Here is an 18,705-nt window from a genome sequence, read left to right on the forward strand (position 1 = left end):
ATATTATTAGCCACTGGGGGTTATTCCCCAACACTGATTACTGGAAGAAGGAGGAACTCAACAAGGAAGAGTCTAGCACCTAAACGTTCTGCATGATATACTGAATAAGCTAAATGGTGTATAGGAGTTGACAAATAAGCAATTCTTCTACCATGACTACACTGACAGTGAAAGGGAAGTGAGATAGGAAATACACCTGGTTGGGTTAAAAGGACTTCTGAGGGAAGGTGTATAATTATTTTGATCTCTCAAAGATGCAAACTATTATGAACTTCTATAAGGCCTATTTCCTGGTTGGCCACAGCTCTGGTGGACTCTGTGTTTTATGGAAGAGGCATGCAAAGAAATCAAGTGATAAGTGCCGCATCAGAGCACAGCTCTGAATTTATACCCAAGAAGCAGGGCTGGAGGCACTATTTATTATTGGACATAGTACAATAACCATGACACCAATGATTTTGAATGAGACCACGCTAAACGAATGAGACATCCCAAACTCACCTAAGAGCGAGGCTTCATTTCAAACTCCAAGGTTTCAGCAGCACAAACTTGCATGGAAGGTCATGGATACTAAGCACTGTTAGACGTTTCCATTCCTACAAAGGAACAACCAAGTGAGTTCACCATCTATGGCCTACTCACCAGTCTCCTGCGAGAAACAGATGGGGAAAGGCCCAGGGTGGACCTCTCTGCCATCCCAAGTCCCTGAAGACAGAAAGGATCAATGGAAAGGCTGTAAAAGCACCACGAGGAAAAATACAAGAAGCCCCTAGACCACTGTGAACTACTCAAGGATAAAGCAATGGCTCCAAGGTAAAAAAAAATATATATATAAGTACCCAGAAACAAAACATGTGCCCATGACAAGGGCAAATACCCCAACACCGGAGTGACTGGCCAGTACCAGAGCAGAGCACAAATGCCAAAACAAAATTCCCAAGGTGAGAGAACGTACTGCAAGCCAGAGGGAGAGCCCTTGTTCACAGGCAGAACCGAAAGGCTACGGGGAGCCTAGAAAGAGCGCTAGGCTAAGCAAGCCTGAACAGTGTAGTAGGTTCCAGGGGCCCACAAACTTCAGCAAGATGACTACAAACTTTACTTTACACCTAAGATCTTCAGAATTCTCCCTCTGAATATTGGGAGAACCCTATGCTCTTGGGGACAGGTGTAGGCCGTAGGGAGGGGCGGTCATCCAACTGTAAGGCTGAGAGTCAGATTTTCCAATGAGCACAACACGCAAGTCGCAAACCACAAAGACTTTTATTATTGCATTGTTTTGTGCAAACAAAGTGTTGACTTTGGCGACGGCGTCTTATTTATGCTGTACTGGGCTATTGTTCATGAAGAAAGGGGAAGCGGAGCGAGGGTTGGCGCAGCACAACCGTGTAGTTTGGGATATGGTGCGTGAAAGGTCATGGACACAAAGCAAGTTTACAAGTCTTTCGCAATCTTCCTAGGGTTCACAGCCTGCCAGTGAAGAAACCGGCAGAGGGGAGGGAGGGAGGCAAAGTGGTGATAAGTCATCAAGAGCACACTGTATCAAACCTCAATTGTAGCGCCTCGGGCAAAAAGAGCCAGAAGTCTCAGAATACCCAAAGGGGCTTAGTGGAGGGCACATGACCCAATGGAGAGCACAGCTGCAAGGAGCTCTCTACCACTGACAAGGGCAGAACAGGTGGGGCCTACTTTGCTACCTGGAAGTCAGGGTAGCACAAGTGAAGCTGCCACCTAAACCCATGGAGGACATTATTGTGATGACCACTCATACTAAAACTCAGTTGTACATTCCAGGACTTGAGGTGCCAGCATTCTGCGCTTCTGGCAACAGGCCTGTTCCAAACAGTGTTTGTAATAGGTTCGCCAATGTGCATGTAGCTAGAATGGCCACCGGCTGATCACCCTGGAGTTGGCTGATCATGCATCTGTCAATCAGAACTGCAAGGGCACCTTACAGATGAGTGATAGTGGGGCAGTAGATCACTATAAATCTGGTAGAGCCCCCTTACAAGTTCAAATTAGAAGAGAGAGGGCGAATAAGCAAGTAAAAGGAAAATAAAGGGCGTGGGTGACTTCTAAATCAGCCCTCTTGGTACCGATGAGTCTCTGAGGAATGAACGCCTACAATGGTCACAGGCAAACCATAAGGACACACCCCTGGCGCTTTTTGCGGTTTAACTGGTCGAACATTACAGCTGATGTGACAGGCCACTGCCTAATGTGCAGCCATACCACCGGACAGTTAGCTCGGAAGACATAACCAGAGCTTTCACTTCCCAAATTATGAGTTACATTTAAAAGAGCAAGGGCAGTCCCTCCTAACTTCTAATACCAGCACTGACTCCTAATCTGCAAGGATTATGTATGTTCACTGGTATTCGCGGAGCATACTCATTCGCTCCAGTATAGGGGCACTGTCGCAACGGCGACATTGGCCGTCTTCATCAGTAACTACTTCTGAGAAAGATTCTCAGTTTCCAAAGAGAAGCTTATAGGCCTGCGGGTTATTGTTTATATATCGCTTGCTCCCAAGTACATTTCAAACAAGAGAGGCACAGTAAATTGTACAAATGGACAACACAAACATGGCCAGTTGAACTGTGGCGGTGGCGTTTTGCACATGCTATGAACTGCAATACTTGCCATATAATTCACTGTCTGATGCATAATTCATAGTTTCCAAGAGAAAACGTGTCTCTGGCGCAATTGGGTCAAAAGTTAGGAAAAACGCTGCATATGGAGTGCAACAGGAGTTCTCAACACTACGCAATGTTCACTGGTCACCTTTTACCCGTGTATTGATGTATTTGGGCATTAAAGGTGTGAAAAGCCTGCCTTATTCCTCATTCGTAGACTGGAGGCGGCAGCAAGAAACAAAAATCCTACATATTTAAATGTAATTCATACCAGATAGAAAGAATTGGCGTTTCTTAGTCAAATAATATTTTTGTTTCACTAGGCATACAAATTCATGTTTACATCACCCAGACCTCAAAGCGGCAGTTCATTTAAGAAAGCACACAGAATTTAGAAGAATGCCAACAATTCTGCTGCGTCTCCCTGCAAGCTACCGTGTAGTGAATTAGTAGAACACAAAGCAATGGCTGAAAACAAAACAACCCGGCAGGTCCGTTTCTTGTTTGTAAGAGGTGCGGTGCGAGGCCAGGTTGTATGAACACAGAGTAAATACACTACATACACTGAGGTTCTACTTTGCTAAATGCGTCATTGAACGTTTTACACAAACCATTTCACTCTGGGTGCTACAAAATGCGGTGGTAATAAAATGTTGTTCTTTGGGCTTCCAGTTATGACAGAATCAGTATTGGAAAATATGATTCTTAAAAACGTCTGAAGCACTGAGATCCTCTTGTGTCAATGTGCATAAAATGTGTAAAACCCCAACATAAAAATGCCACCGAACTTGCCTCACAATTTGGGCTTAATTGCACACTATTCCTAAATTGTTTTTTCCCCTCCGTGCTTCACTGTATATTTTGCTATGCAGTATTTGGTCCTCCACTGCCGCATAACTTCAGCGATCTTAACCCCTTAGCTGCTGGGCCTTTTCTCCCCCAGTGCTGAGCCCTTTTTTGGCTATTTGGGGTAGTTCGCGCTTAGGGCTTCATAACTTTTTGTCCACATAAGCTAACCACGCCAAATTTGCGTCCTTTTTTTCCAACATCCTAGGGATTCTAATGGTACCCAGAGTTGGTGGTTTCCCCTGGAGGAGACCAAGAAAATAGCCAAAATACAGTGAAAATTTAGTTTTTTCCAAAAAAATGGGAAAAAAGGGCTGCCGAAGAAGGCTTGTGGTTTTTTCCCTGAAAACGCCATCAACAAAGGGTTTCTGGTGCTGAAATCACTATCTTCCCACCTTTCAGGAACGGGCAGACTTGAATCAGAAAACCAAATTTTTCAACACAAATTTGGCATTTTACTGGGACATACCCCATTTCTACTATATTTGGTGCTTTCAGCCTCCTTCCAGTTAGTGACAGGAATGGGTGTGAAACCAATGCTGGATCCCGGAATGCTAAACATTTATGAAAACTAGACAAAATTCTGAATTCAGCAAGGGGTCATTTGTGTAGATCCTACAAGGTTTTCCTACAGAAAATAACAGCTGAAATAAAAAAATATTGAAATTGAGCTGAAAACAACAGCCATTTTTCTTTATGTTTTACTCTGTAACTTTTTCCTGCGATGTCAGATTTCTGAAAGCAATATACCGTTTTGTCTGCTGGACTCTTCTGGTTGCGGGGATATAAAGGGCTTGTAGGTTCATCAAGAACCCCAGGTACCCAGAGCCAATAAATGAGCTGCACTCTGCAGTTGGTTTTCATTCTATACTGGGTATACAGCAATTCATTTGCTGAAATATGAAGAGTGAAAAAGAGGTATCAAGAAAACCTTTGCATTTCCAAAATGGGATCAAGATAAGGTTTTGAGGAGCAGTGGTTATTTGCACATCGCTGAATTCCGAGGTGCCCATACTAGCATGTGAATTGCAGGGCATTTCTCAAATAGACGTCTTTTTTACACACTCTTATATTTGGAAGGAAAAAATGTAGAGAAAGATAAGGGGCAATAACACTTGTTTTGCTATTCTGTGTTCCCCCAAGTCTCCCGATAAAAATGATACCTCACTTGTGTGGGTAGGCCTAGTGCCCGCGACAGGAAATGCCCCAAAACACAACATGGACACATCCTATTTTTTTTATAGAAAACACAGCTGTTTTTTCCAAAGTGCCTACCTGTAGATTTTGGCCTCTAGCTCAGCCGGCACCTAGGGAAACCTACCAAACCTGTGCATTTCTGAAAACTAGAGACCTAGGGGAATCCAAGGAGGGGTGACTTGCGGGGCTCGGACCAGGTTCTGTTACCCAGAATCCTTTGCAAACCTCAAAAAGTGGCTAAAAAAACAAGTTTTCCTCACATTTCGGTGACAGAAAGTTCTGGAATCTGAGAGGAGCCACAAATTTCCTTCCACCCGGTGTTCCCCCAAGTCTCCCGATAAAAATGATACCTTACTTTTGTGGGTAGGCCTAGCGCCCGCGACAGGAAACGCCCCAAAGCGCAACGTGGACACATCCAAATTTTTGGAAGAAAACAGAGGTGTTTTTTGAGAAGTGCCTACCTGTAGATTTTGGCCTCTAGCTCAGCCGGCACCTAGGGAAACCTACCAAACCTGTGCATTTCTGAAAACTAGAGACCTAGGGGAATCCAAGGAGGGGTGACTCGCGGGGCTCGGACCAGGTTCTGTTACCCAGAATCCTTTGCAAACCTCAAAAAGTGGCTAAAAAAACAAGTTTTCCTCACATTTCGGTGACAGAAAGTTCTGGAATCTGAGAGGAGCCACAAATTTCCTTCCACCCGGCGTTCCCCCAAGTCTCCCGATAAAAATGATACCTCACTTGTGTGGGTAGGCCTAGCGCCCGCGACAGGAAACGCCCCAAAGCGCAACGTGGACACATCCAAATTTTTGGAAGAAAACAGAGGTGTTTTTTGAGAAGTGCCTACCTGTAGATTTTGGCCTCTAGCTCAGCCGGCACCTAGGGAAACCTACCAAACCTGTGCATTTCTGAATACTAGAGACCTAGGGGAATCCAAGGAGGGGTGACTTGCGGGGCTCGGACCAGGTTCTGTTAACCAGAATCCTTTGCAAACCTCAAAAAGTGGCTAAAAAAACAAGTTTTCCTCACATTTCAGTGACAGAAAGTTCTGGAATCTGAGAGGAGCCACAAATTTCCTTCCCCCCGGCGTTCCCCTAAGTCTCCCGATAAAAATGATACCTCACTTGTGTGGGTAGGCCTAGCGCCCGCGACAGGAAATGCCCCAAAACAGAACGTGGACACATCACATTTTTTCATAGAAAACAGTGCCTACCTGTGGAATTTGGCCTCTAGCTCAGCGGGGAGACGCAGCAGGGAGAAGTGCAGGGTCCAGGGAAGCGCAGGGTCCAGGCAGCAGGGAAAAGCGCAGGGTCCAGGCGGCGTGAAAGAGCGCAGGGTCCAAGCGGCGTGAAAGAGCGCAGGGGTCCAGGCGGCGTGAACGAGCGCAGGGGTCCAGGCGGCGTGAACGAGCGCAGGGGTCCAGGCGGCGCAGGGGTCCAGGCGGCGTGAACGAGCGCAGGGGTCCAGGCGGCGTGAACGAGCGCAGCGTCCAGGCAGAGGGAAGGTGCACAGGGTCCAGGCAGAGGGAAGGTGCACAGGGTCCAGGCAGAGGGGAGGAGCACAGGATCCAGGCAGAGGGGAGGACACAGGGTCCAGGCGGCATGGAGGAGCACAGGGTCCAGCCAGTGATGTTTGTAGAAATGCAGGGTCCAAGCAGCATGAAGTAGAACAGTGTCTGACCAGTAGGGTATGGGAAGCACATAGTTCAGGAGAGGGTGCACGGAGAAGCACAGGATACCAGAAGCAGACCAGCACAGGACTCATGGGATGGGAGAGGGAGACGAGGGCAGGGCGTAGGGGAGGTAAGAAGCAGTGCCATGTCAAGGGGCACAGAAAATACAGTATCAGGGCAGAGCGGTCCAGGATTCTGAGGAATAGAGCATGGAAGGATTAGTTGTTGGGGTTAGAGTAGCGCAAAGTCAAGAGGAGTGTAGTAGCACAGGGTCTAGGGGCACAAAGTCCAGGGGAGTGTAGCAGCACAGTGTCTAGGGAAGTGTAGCGGCACTGGTTACATGAGTGTGGACAGCAGTTAGTATATTTGCATGGAGAAGCATGGGTTCCAGATGGATGGAGCAGTGCACAGTACGGTGGGGTGGTATATGCAGGGTGTAGAAGGCTGGCCTAGTGTTGGTGGATACCTATGGTATTACACCCTATACTGTATCCGGGTAACCCTTATTAGGTACTGCTGTTACAGTGTCTAGGTAGCCTGGCCCTCTAGTGGTAGCTGTGGTGAGCAGCCAAGACTTATCTAGGAGGCTTGTGAAGCACTTGCAATACCACAGTAGTCACACAGTAATTTATCACACATGAAAGGAACCACATGGTGTTGCAAAAATAAAGGTACTTTATTACAGGAACAGCAAACTAAGTTACTATAGGTAAATCCCCTTCTGGAGGTAAGTACACACAAAATATACATAGGTAAGTTTAGGAAATAGCACAAAATAACAAGGGCCCTATGGGAAGGGGGGGCAAATCATATTCTAAAAAAGTGGAATGAGAGAATGTGTTCCCCACCAGAGGATACAGAATAAGTTAGCCAAGGTCTGAGAGTGAGTGGAACCCCAAGGGTCAAAGTATCTACAAGACCCCAGAGACCAGGAGAGCAGGGGTAAGTTACCTGGTCGTCCCATAGGCTGACATGGGGACTTGGAAATGGAATATTGCAAGAACAGGACCTTCTGGATGAAGAGGACCTGCAAAAGAAGGGGACAGAGTCCAGTCCATGCAGGAGTATCCAGGTGAGGCAGGAAGCAATGCCCACCCTTCTGTGGGTGAAGATCTGGGTCAACAGTGGTGGATGAAGTCCAGCTGCGGAGCCCAGGAGCTGCAGAGGAGTCCCTGAAGTCACATAGGAGCTGTCCCTCCACGGTTGCTGGACTGCAGACGGGTCAGTGGTCAGGAGGACCACGGACAAGCACAAGCAAATGCAACTGGAGCTGTTGGAGATTTGCAGAGCTGAAGAGAACCAGCAAGGTCCTGGAGACTTGACCCTAGGAGGGGAGTCCGGGCTGGCCCTAAGACGATAAGAGCCAACAGAAGCAGTCGGAGCCCCCATGAGCAACCCACTGGCAGCAGGCACAGTAAGTTGCAGTGAGGCCCTTTGTTGGAGCAGCAGAGAGGAGACTGTTCTTGCACAGGTAGAGTGCTGGGGGTGGGACTACTTGAAGCCTGAAGATCCCTTGGAGTCAACAAGCCTTGGTTGCTGCAACAGTCGCGGTACACAGGGGTTCTGTCTTGGAGGAAGAGAAAAGGACTCACTGTCTCCCACGTTGGATAGAAGGCAGAGAGTACCCAGAGGACCCCTCAGAACCACCACCTCTGTTGGAGAATCTTCGCAGGTCCAGAAGGACAGCAGATCCCAGCAGCTGGGCATCGTTGCTGTAGGTGCCTGCAAATGCAGGGTAGTGACTCCTTCACTAAAAGAGAGATATTGGTACAGTTGAAGTCTTGCAGACCCCACAGAATGCACAGGTGTGGAAATGTTGCCAGTTGCTGACAGGAGCCGTAAAAACAAAGTTGCAAGGAGAGGTCACCTTGGGGTTGCAGTCTTTTTTTCCTGTGAAATTCAGCAGCGGTTCCGGTGGCCAGGAGCAGAAGAGGTCATTGCAGAGGAGTCCTGGTGGAGGTTTGCACTCCAAATCGGAGGAATCACCCAGAAGAGAATCCCTAAATAGCCCAAAAAAGGGCTTGGTCACTTTGCAAGGTGACCACCTATCAGAGGGGGTCACTGATGTAATCTGCCTAACCTGCCCAATCAGATACTCCAAGGGGCCTCTGCCTCAAGATGGTAGAATCAAGTGGCCACCTGGAGGAACTCTGGGGACTGCCTCTGGGGTGGTGATGGACAGGGGAGTGGTCACTCCCCTTTCCCTTGTGCAGTTTTGCACCTGAAGCACTGGTGCAAACCAGATTATGCAAGCAAGGAGGGCACCAAATGTGCCCTTCAAAGCAAACCGGTGGCATGGGGAGGGTACCCCTCCCCAGCCTTGTTACACCTATTTTCAAGGGAGAGGAGGTTGCATCCCTCTCCGACAGGAAAGCCTTTGTTCTGCCTTCCCCTGCTTGAGCTGGTCAAGAAGCAGGAGGGCAGAATCCTGTTGGAGTGGCTTAAGCAGCGTGGTCTGCTCGCAGACCCTGGATGACTGGTAGGCACAATATTGGGGGTCCTCTAAGGAGCACCCAGAGTGCATGGAATCATGCCACCAATACCCAACAAGTTTGATACCAAACATGTCTAGGTTCAGAGTTACTATTATGTTCCTGGAACATAGGCCAGTACATAGCTAAAAAGGCTTCCCCGCACTTATAAAGTCCAGGGAACTGGCACTGGAATTTGTAGGGGCACCTTTGCTCTTGCAGAGATGCACACACACACACACACACACAGGGACCTGCACCCTGACTCTGACTTACACTGACCCGGTGTAATGACCAGCACACTCAGTTTGCATGGATTCCCATGGGTGACACAATACATGCTGCAGCACCTGGGGGACCCCTGGTGTACCAGTGCCCTGGGTACCCAAGTACCATATACTAGGGATTACAGGGGTACACCAGTATGCCAGTTGTGGAGTGTAAAGAATACCAAGACAACCAAATTTAAAGAAGAGAGCACAATCACTGGCGTCCCGGTTAGCAGGATCCCGGTGAAAACAGTCTAAGCTCACGGACAAAAGGCAAAGAGTGGGGTAACCATGCCAGAAAGAGGGACTTTCTTACATAGGGTGTAAGGGAAGAGACAGAAAGCACGTGAAGATTAGGTGCAGCACAGGATCCAAGGAGGGGGCCAGGCCTACAGGCCCAGGATAAGGGGTGGTCAGCTTAGGGCCTAGTGGGCCATCAGAGTAACCATGGAGGGTTGTGGAGCACAGGCTGGGAGGTAACAGCACAGGCTTGAGAGTGAGCGGCCAGCCTTGATGTATAGCCTGCTTATCAGACCGCTCCAAAGCAACGCACCATTTATTGCAGACCAAGTACAGCAGGGTGGCAGCTGAGCAAGCAGGAAAAGGAAAGGTACAGTCCGGCCAGCAGTGGCGCTAGCGTCCTTCCTTCATACAATACATTCTGTTCAAGTAAAAACAGCAGTGCAAGCTTCCATCCCTCCAAACACAGCTCCAGCATAGCAGCAGTAGTGCAACCTATACTGCCCACAAGGACGGATCCACAGCAGGAGCGCTATACTGCCTTGCAGGGAGAAGCCGAGGCCTGACCTCTGCAGAGAGAGGCGACACACTTGTGAAATAGGGAGGACTCTACCCAAAAGGACGATTCAGCTATGTTTGGGGTGGAGGGGGTTGCGTGCAGGTGTAATAAGGGACAGAGACAAGGAAATAAGTTGTGATTGCAAAGAGTGGGGCACAGGCGGCAAATGATGGGCACAATGGGAGAGCGGCATAGTTGCTCCACTTAAGGCTGTCCTTCATGCTGATACCAGGCCTATCTTAAACTGACGCAAATATGACCATATCAGACAAGTCCTCGCTTCTTTAAAATTGTTCCCCAAAGTGTCAAGATGAATTTATGAAACTGCTTGTTTAGCATACAAGGTCCTATAGCTCAATGATCCTAGATATGTCGCCGGAAAATTGTCCATCTCCTTTGGCTCCTGCATGGTGAGAACCAAAACAAATTATCAACTGCAGTGTAAAAGCTGCAAGACTCTTCACTGGCTGTTCCTTCCTAGGCCATGCACTAAGATATGGAACTCCCTTCCAGGTAGTGCTTAAACTGTTCAACTCTTACTAAATTTTTAAGCGCTACCTGAAATCTCACTTTCTCTAGAGATATTTTGATACTTAATATGCCTCTATCCCCTGCCTTTACTGGGTCTGTTGTCCTTCCCAATGATCCCTTAACAACCAGTTTCTTTCTTTTAAAGTATGCAACCTACCCGACTATATTTTTGGCCTTTGTGGTTATAATCAAATGTATTTTAATTAATAATGCAGTAAGCACTGGCACCTCACTCTGTGTCCCACATTTGGGTTCTGTGACAATGTGTTAAGTTTTGGATGCATCCTTTGTACATAAAATGAGAAACTAAATTGCCAGTGTGAGACGTTCTGATGCCCTTTGGGCCTTGTTTGCGCTTTATAAAAAACTTCAATACAGCATTAAGACAGGCTCAGCTCCTCGTGAGGAGGTGGCGCTCAGGAGCTGGAGGCAGAGGAAGATGGCAAGGGCTGACAAACTCATGAGAAAATTGCGGGCATCTTCTCAAGTGCAAGAACTGGGTTGGGAGGGTGAGTTCAAGACAGTGTGTGTGTGTGTGTGTGTGGTGCTTCAGAGGGGATGTGGCTAGTTAGCAAGACTGCCAGAAACGGGGGTAGCTGGGACAAATAGTGCCAAAGGTCATCCATTGTTGTAAAGTCAATACAGCTACAAAGGCACTTCCATCAGTGTGCACTGCCATCACCGTTCACACCATCAACCCGCCAAAACAACTTTGCCATAAAACAAGCACTGGCAAAGCCAAATAGGTCTCGTCTATGCAAGAGCTATTGGATATGCCAATGTGTCATAGCCATGTTGTTCACCAGCATGGCAGCCATTCAGCATGGCTACAAGTTAGTGGCAAAGAGGAGAGTGTTGTAGAGTAGAATGGTGAAGAGTGGAGTAAAGTGTTGTAGCGTGAAGTGCCAGAGAGTGTTGTGTGTTGGAGTGACATAGTGTGGAGTCGAACAGAGTGGCATAGAGTAGAGTGGACTAGAATAGAGTGCATTGGCGTAGAGTGTTGCAGAGAATATTGGCGTACAGTGCAGCAGCATTGAATTCAGTGCATCCTAGAATGCAGTGGCGTAGATTAGAGTGGTACATAGTAGTGTAGAGTGGCAAAGACTGGAGTGGCACAGAGTGGAGATGTGGGGCAGATGTTTGGGACAAAAACAAAATGGGAGAGGTGCAAAAGAGATAGGGATTCAGGTAAGAGCGAAGTTTGGGAAATGAAGGTGAGTGAAACTGAGAAATAGGGGTGGTCAAATGAGAAAGTTAAGTTAAGAGGAACATTTAGAGACTGTGGCAAACGTGTCACTGATGAAGATTGGGAGGGACATTTTAGCATTATGTGGCAAACGGTTGACTCCTAGCATACTATGTGCATTCTAAGCCTTATGGTGGCCCTGCTTGGCATACTGTGTGCATTCTAGATGGCACGAGAACCTGGCATAAAGCAGCCCTCTTTGTCATATTTTGTGCACTCTAGGACCAATGGTGATCTTGTTATAAGGAGTCTTCTAGCATATTAGGAGATTTTGAGGCATTATGGAGGCCAGGCATAAGATTACCATTCTAGGTATATTGTGGGCACTGTAAGCATTATAGTGGCCCTGGGGTGAAGTGGCCTTCAATGGTCTGTAGTGATGGCTTAGGCATTATCTTGGTCTTCTATGGCATATTGAGTGTCACTGCATCAGGTGGCTATGCTTTGCATACTGTAAAAATCATTCCACGTTAGGGCTATTGTTCCAGACATATAGTTGTCATCTTTGGCTTGCAATGTACAACCTGTTATCGGGTGACCATGTACATATTTGACAAATGTATTGCATTTTTCTGGCATTTTAAAGTGGATATTTAAAGAATATTTCAATCTAGCTGTGGATACCAACTGTTAATGCTATTTCATTGGTCCTAAAGAGAACTTACTCTCGATGTTTTATGATTTGTGTGAAACATTTCGACATTACTAATAAAATTATTTTAAGACATTGTCACCAGTACTTTACTATAAAACCAAAGGGTATTGGTGTTACCTGATTGATAGGTCTGCTGTCTGAACCTGCGTGGTAGTTATATTGTCCGAGTTAATGAGATCTGTCTAACCTGAGGGATAGCCATGAAGTCTTCTGATGAAGAGTTTAAAGACAGCTTAACTTTTCAGCGTCTTAGCAGTAGGCCTGGATTGAAACTACAGTTGTCTGCAAGACCAAATGTTAGGCTCGATAGCACAGCTGTCTGCAAGATATACTGTTGCTAATATTTTAAAATATGCATAGAGTGGGTTTTTGCTCCACCCTCAGACGCATTCCTCTCTCACCTCAAGCTGTTTCGTGTATCATTCCATCTCCTATGGAGTGCTTCTTTTGCAACAGACCAGGGACGATTTTACATCTCAAACATACACAGAATCGTCACACGGTAAATTATTTTACACATAGTTGCATTCCATATATACTGCTTTGTTTTTTTTTTCAGTGCACCTGTGTTTTGATGTTTTAATCAAGACTCGAAATAGACGCCAGACCTACCGGCTGTCAATGCACAATGGTGAAATTGGACTGGAAATGCTCCCTTTTCCACCATTCGTTTTAATCAGGTTTTCTTCTTGAAGGGAATTTACTTAAAAATACACATGGAAAGATCAGACTTGTGGATTTTTTTTGCAATATCTTTAAAAACAGTGTGACAATGCAGGATGTAATCTCTTTGTTCAGGATTTTCTTTAGAAGACAGGTGGGGAGTTGACATCCCAATACCATCTCGTTAAGAGTAGGTTCAGTAGGCAGGTCCTGATACTTTGGATTATATAGTGAGCAGGGCCAGAGGAATCACGTGATTCTGCAGCTGCAGATTTTCCCCACATAATTATGGATTTGCCACATAATCCATTAACCTCTGCTTAATCTGCAGATTTTAGCAAAAAAAATTGTTTCTAGCTCAAATGGATCAAAAGATATTAAAAAGGTACCAACGTCCTTGCATGCAGTGGAACACCATTTGCAAAGGTTTGCTGGTCATCCTTCATTTGTCTATTTTTGTATTTGGTTGTTAAACTGGTACCGAGGTGAACTCGTTGCCCCATCGGTATTACCATGCGTAAATATTACAAAACAATAATTACTATCCAAAAATATGCCGCCTTATGCTTCATAACGTAGTTGTCCCCTGCCGCATTATTCCAGTGGCCTTGGTAATGATTTCCCTTTAGAAATTGGCAGGTAAACGTGCAGCTTTTCGGCTAGATTCTTTGAAATTTGTGCTGTAGATTTCGTCACGCAGCAGTACTCAAAGTTATCTCGTCCAGCGACATTACTTGTGCAGTGACAATTCGAAGGCGCGGGGGGGGGGGGGGGGGAGGGGGTGTACTCAGCGCTAAAGGCTATATATGTTCCGCTTAACTCTGGGGTTCATAAATGTTAAGTGCACAGTCGGTGGACAGAAAAGAACATTAAAGGGGTCTCTCAACTTCACACCTTTTACACACACAGAAATTAATCGAATAGTGATGGGCCATCACCGTTCCCAACCCAAACAGCAAATGGGTAATTAATGGTCTTGCACTCCAGGAAAATGGGTTTTGACTCAGCGGGACACCCTCATAGGAAACATGTAATAAAGAAGAAATGTGGTGACTCTAGAATGTATCTCCAGTCCCCTTAAGGGAGTTCAATCCATCCAGAGTGGAATTTCCCTTTACGAAAGGCTATATATAAGGATTGTACCTTTAAAATGGGTAAATATATGCAGAGTATGGTTGACAACACACCTCATACTCCGGGAAAGGACAATCCACAAAGAACAGGGGAGCGAGCCGGTTTCAGGTAGAAATCAAGGAACTGCAACCTCTTCCCCAAAAATAAGGAATCTGCAGAGAGTGCGTTCTAGCAACCATAAATAGTAAGTACATACGGGTTGTAGCCCAACCCCTTCCCGGATAGGCGAGCCAGCACCTAGTGAGTGTGATCAAATGAAACCCCAAGCGAGTAATCAAAAGTCCCCAACACCCTCCACTCCCCCACCCCGGGCCAGGAGGTAGAATCGATGCTGTGCATCCTCTAACCAGAGTAGGTGCAACCAAAAGCGGGTCCCTGCCCCCACCAAGTGCTTTAAAAACTACAGCCTATGAACGAAGTGTTATGATTATTTTCCTTTAAAGTGAATACTCAACAGGTATTTCCGTTTATATTTTAAGGCCTATGTACGAGCCATCATTGTTATTATTGTCTAAAAAGCTAATACTATCGGATCTGCGTCCGTACAGAGTACCCCCACCCCAACTTACCCCAGGAAAAAAACGCCCCACCACCAGGAAAGAAAATCAATGGTGCGATCACCTCCTCCGGAAAAGAAAATCAATAACGTGGCCCCTCGGGACAGGAAATCAATTGCGTGCAAAGTGTAACCTGTCATCCACCTTCCAGAAAAAAAATCGATAACACTGTCCAGCCCCTCTCCCCCCATAGCCCTCTCTTACGAGGATGTAGTCGGGTGCGCCAAATCAATCAACCCCCACCCCGTCCCCTGCGACATCATGTAAGTAAACACAGAAGAAGCGTTCATGTTAACCAGTAGGGAGACTTACTGTTCCAACGTGCGGACTGCATCCCGTGCCTTGGGGGTTGGGGCAAACTATGGTCTGCTCCCTCTTGTCTGGATGTTCTTTTCACAGGCTGCTGGGACCTCCAAACGCTGGAAGCATCAACAGCCTGCTCCTTTTCACAGACTCCTCGTGTTATCCCTTCGCCCAGGGTGTAACGCTCCAGGGGCTGCCTCTTTTTGCAGGCTCTTGAGACGGTCACTTATCACAGGGCCCCGAAGTAGTTTCGCATCCAGGCTGAAGGTCACAGTTTCTCACGAATGTCTCTTTTCCAGCCCGACCCTCCCACCTGACCCTTTTCCTTGGCTCCCAGAGCTGTTTCCTCTCGGCGGCTCTCTGGTTCCCAGTGCTGTTCTCCCAGTCGTATGCAGGCAGGGCTGTCTCTTCTCCCAGACAGTCTCGCGGGGATTGTAAGTTTGCGAATTCAGAGCTGACTCCTCTCCCAGCCCGTCAGAACCGTGCCCTCTCCCGGATCACGTGTCTCCTGGCTAGCAGCGCCTAGCCTCGGGGGTCTCCGTTTCCTGCAATGACTGACACGTTTTCTCCCCAGACAACTGTATTTCACTGTCGATTTCCCGAGATCCCCGTTTCTTACTGCCCGGCTCTTGGGTTCTCGTGTTTACCTGCGTCTCTCACATGTTCCGTGCTCTCCGCTTCTCTCCCAGGTTCCCGTATTTCCGTCCCAGTACCCCTCCCCTCGGCTCTCTGGGGTTTATGTGCTTTTCTCTGCGCGCCGTTCCTGGCTCTCTTCTGCCTGTTTCCCAGGCTCGGAGCAGTCTTGTTTCTGGCTTCCAGTCTGCTGGCTCTTCCTGTGGGTGTGTTCACAGAAGCTCTTTCTCACACTCCCCCTATCCTTTGCTCCCTGGATGTGATTGCTGACTGCCACTTCCTGCCCCTCCCCACGCCTCACATCTTTGTATCCAGCCTGGCTGTTTGCCTCTCTCCTGCTGGTCCTCTGTGTGCCTTTAGCTCCCCCAGTCTGTCAGCGGAGGTGGCACAGCCTCCTCTGGCGCGTCGCCTGGAGTGTCCCGGACCGCACCATTACCTGGGCAGCGTGGGGGAAAGTCTGCTTGTTTATGCATGTTTCTGTGGTCAGTTGGAGACGTCCATCTTTGTGTCAGTAAGAGATCTATGGTACGGGAGAGGAAACTACGTGTTTCTATGGTCGTAGGAGGAAGGTCTCTTGTCGAGACTGTATGCCATCAGGGACACCGCTCCCAGTCCCACGCGTTCCTTCTGCTAACCCTAGTCATTGGGTATACTGTTGCAATCAGGTCGGTCGTAATGACACACGACTACAACTCCCATAATGCATACGAACATGGTACAGAAAAGCCCAGGTTAGCCTCGGAGTCCCATTGCAACCTTAATTCTTGCTGCCAGTGAGACTTGCCTCCCTGGCTTTCTTATTGAATGTTCGTGAGGTAGGTAGGAAGCATCTGTCTTAGTGCCAAGGCGCAGTTGTCTCTTACAAGAACTCCTTTGATGTCGTGGTATATGTTTAGTGGCCGGGCGAGCCTTCCTCCCTAGCCACTGTATGTGTTTCTATGGTGACAACACTCCTGCTGTCAGCGTGTGTTTTTATGGTCAGTGATAAGAACCTCTGTCACTGTATATGTTTCTGTGGTCAGCCAGAGGCACGAACTCATGTTGCCATTGTGTTTAAATTTGTATACCACCTAAACTACGTCGCTTGCTACTACAGCATGTTTCTAGGGTGAGTGCCTGATTCCCCTTGTGCCAGCATCTGATACATCTGTACATAACATCTCTCCGCCTAAGCCAGAGGTCTTCAAACTGGGGGGCCTCAAGTGATCCCAGGGGGGGCGCCAAACTCTGGCCAAAAGAAATATTATACAGATAACATGCCTTTGTTTTAAGCAGAAGCATGTTATTGCAGTTTAAAAAAGGTAACAGTACTTAACTGCAATGTTTAAATAGGTTTAGACATATTTAAACATTGCCATCTTTCTAAAATAATTGTGAAAAATTCTGAGGGGGGGGCCCAGTGATTTTTATTTTTCAACTGGGGGGGGCGCGGCATTAAAAAGTTTGAAGACCACTGGCCTAAGCCATCCTCCGCATCACTTCGGGTCCAGCTCCATGTATGAGCTGCATCACTTTATCCTTCGGCGCGTAAACTCAACCCCATCTCCCTGCCCTTAAATCCTGATTCTGTACCATACTACTCAATCCTGCCACTGCACACACCTGTCGCTCCTCCCACTGCACACCAAACTCTCTTTCCGTGAGCTTCCTACTCAATCTACATAATATCAGTGGCTTAACACAAAGCAGTGGGGCCCACTGTGGGCTGTCACCACTGCACCCAAGACTGCCAACTCTTATCGTTAGGCCATAGATTTAATGTTGAGATCCCTGATTGGTGGCCCCACTACGATGCATGGGTCATGCCCCCGCATACTGCTACAGCTATTCTGAGCCCTGAGCATAATCCCCTCCCTCCGATACAGTACACCACTGTATGCACCTTTCTTTTTCGCGGTTTTTTATATAGCGTGAACTCGACCCGAAGGCAGTGCTTTAAATGGGAAAATAGGAGTGCAGGTACTCTGTACCAGAGTACCTGCTTGTTTCTGAGAAGTGCCGGTACTCTCCAATTAAAAGTATTACGTTTTTCTTGAGATGTGCCGGTACTCTCCCTCTCAAAATAAAAAAGTGCCGGTACTCAGTACCGGCCCATTTAAAGCACTGCAGGTATTTACAAGTGCACCTCTTGCATTACACAAGGGACATTCATTTTGTTTTAGGAATAGGGAGTTTTACGTGACTTGCCTAGAATCACAGTGTTGAACGGACGTCGGGATTCGAACTCGGTTCTCCTGTTCCCAAGGCGGCAGCTGTGGCCCTTATGCCACATCTCACCACCACCCTATTGCGCTCTATGTTTGCACACTACTCTCTCCCTGCTTTCACCTCTATGTGGTACCCCCCTCCCCCCCCCTCCCCCCCCGTCCCAAGGCTCTTACGCGCCACCCTTCTAACCACTGAGCAGTACGTCCACTGCAGCATCTTACCTGTAAACTGCATCCCCTCGCCTGCCTCCCTCCAGCTCTAGGTCATCCTCAGGGTGCCTGGGATTGCTAGGGGCGGTAGCAACCAAGCCTCTGCTTACTTCCCCCTCCTCACTCTGTTCTCCCACTTCTCTCCCCTGCCTCCACCCGCTCTTCCTTCCTTCTGATTGTTCATTGTTTTCTCGGTCCATTGTTCATTGTTGTCTGCCAGGCTTAGCTCAGAGGGGGAGGGTGGCGGCACCCTGGCAGGGATCAAAGCGCTGCTTCAATGGCTGAGCTAAATGTGAAGGGGTGGGGGAGCACACACAGTGCAGGGTTACACGGCAGGGGAATTGAATCAGCTCCCACTTCCCGGGAGAGGAGGTGGAGTGGGGGAGGGGGCACCGCTCCAGCTCAGGGACGGCCGTGGTCAGCATATGTGCAGAGTTGACAGCCACACGACCTCTTGCTTTTTGCCTTCAGTACACTGTATTGTGGAATTTGTAGTTTTCCTGTTCATAATATAGGAGCATCCAAGTCCCAGAATGTCAAGTGTTGATGGTTAAATAACCATGCCTGTAAGACATTCTCATTGCATTACTTCTCTCTGTTACTTCACGTCTGAGCAGTCCATCCCTATCTGTTGTCTCTCTTTAGAAAGTTACGCTTCCCACTCTTGAATGTCCATGGCTTT

At 47.6% G+C, this 18,705-nt stretch overlaps 1 protein-coding gene across 4 annotated transcripts in view; it reads right to left on the minus strand.

Annotated features, from left to right (window-relative positions):
* SOX13 (SRY-box transcription factor 13) overlaps nt 1-18,158 on the minus strand; it is a 138,719-nt gene extending 120,561 nt beyond the window's left edge. The window contains exon 1 of one of the 4 annotated variants that reach the window (XM_069238486.1): nt 18,036-18,158. The gene's annotated coding sequence lies outside the window, so the exon portion shown is untranslated. Of the gene's footprint in view, nt 1-14,982; nt 15,975-18,035 lie in introns of those variants that run through there. The other 3 variants (XM_069238485.1, XM_069238487.1, XM_069238488.1) reach the window with 3 other exon arrangements.
* Nucleotides 18,159-18,705: the final 547 nt, after the last annotated feature.

Source organism: Pleurodeles waltl, chromosome 6, assembly GCF_031143425.1.
Source record: "Pleurodeles waltl isolate 20211129_DDA chromosome 6, aPleWal1.hap1.20221129, whole genome shotgun sequence".
Classification (NCBI taxonomy): Eukaryota; Metazoa; Chordata; class Amphibia; order Caudata; family Salamandridae; genus Pleurodeles; species Pleurodeles waltl.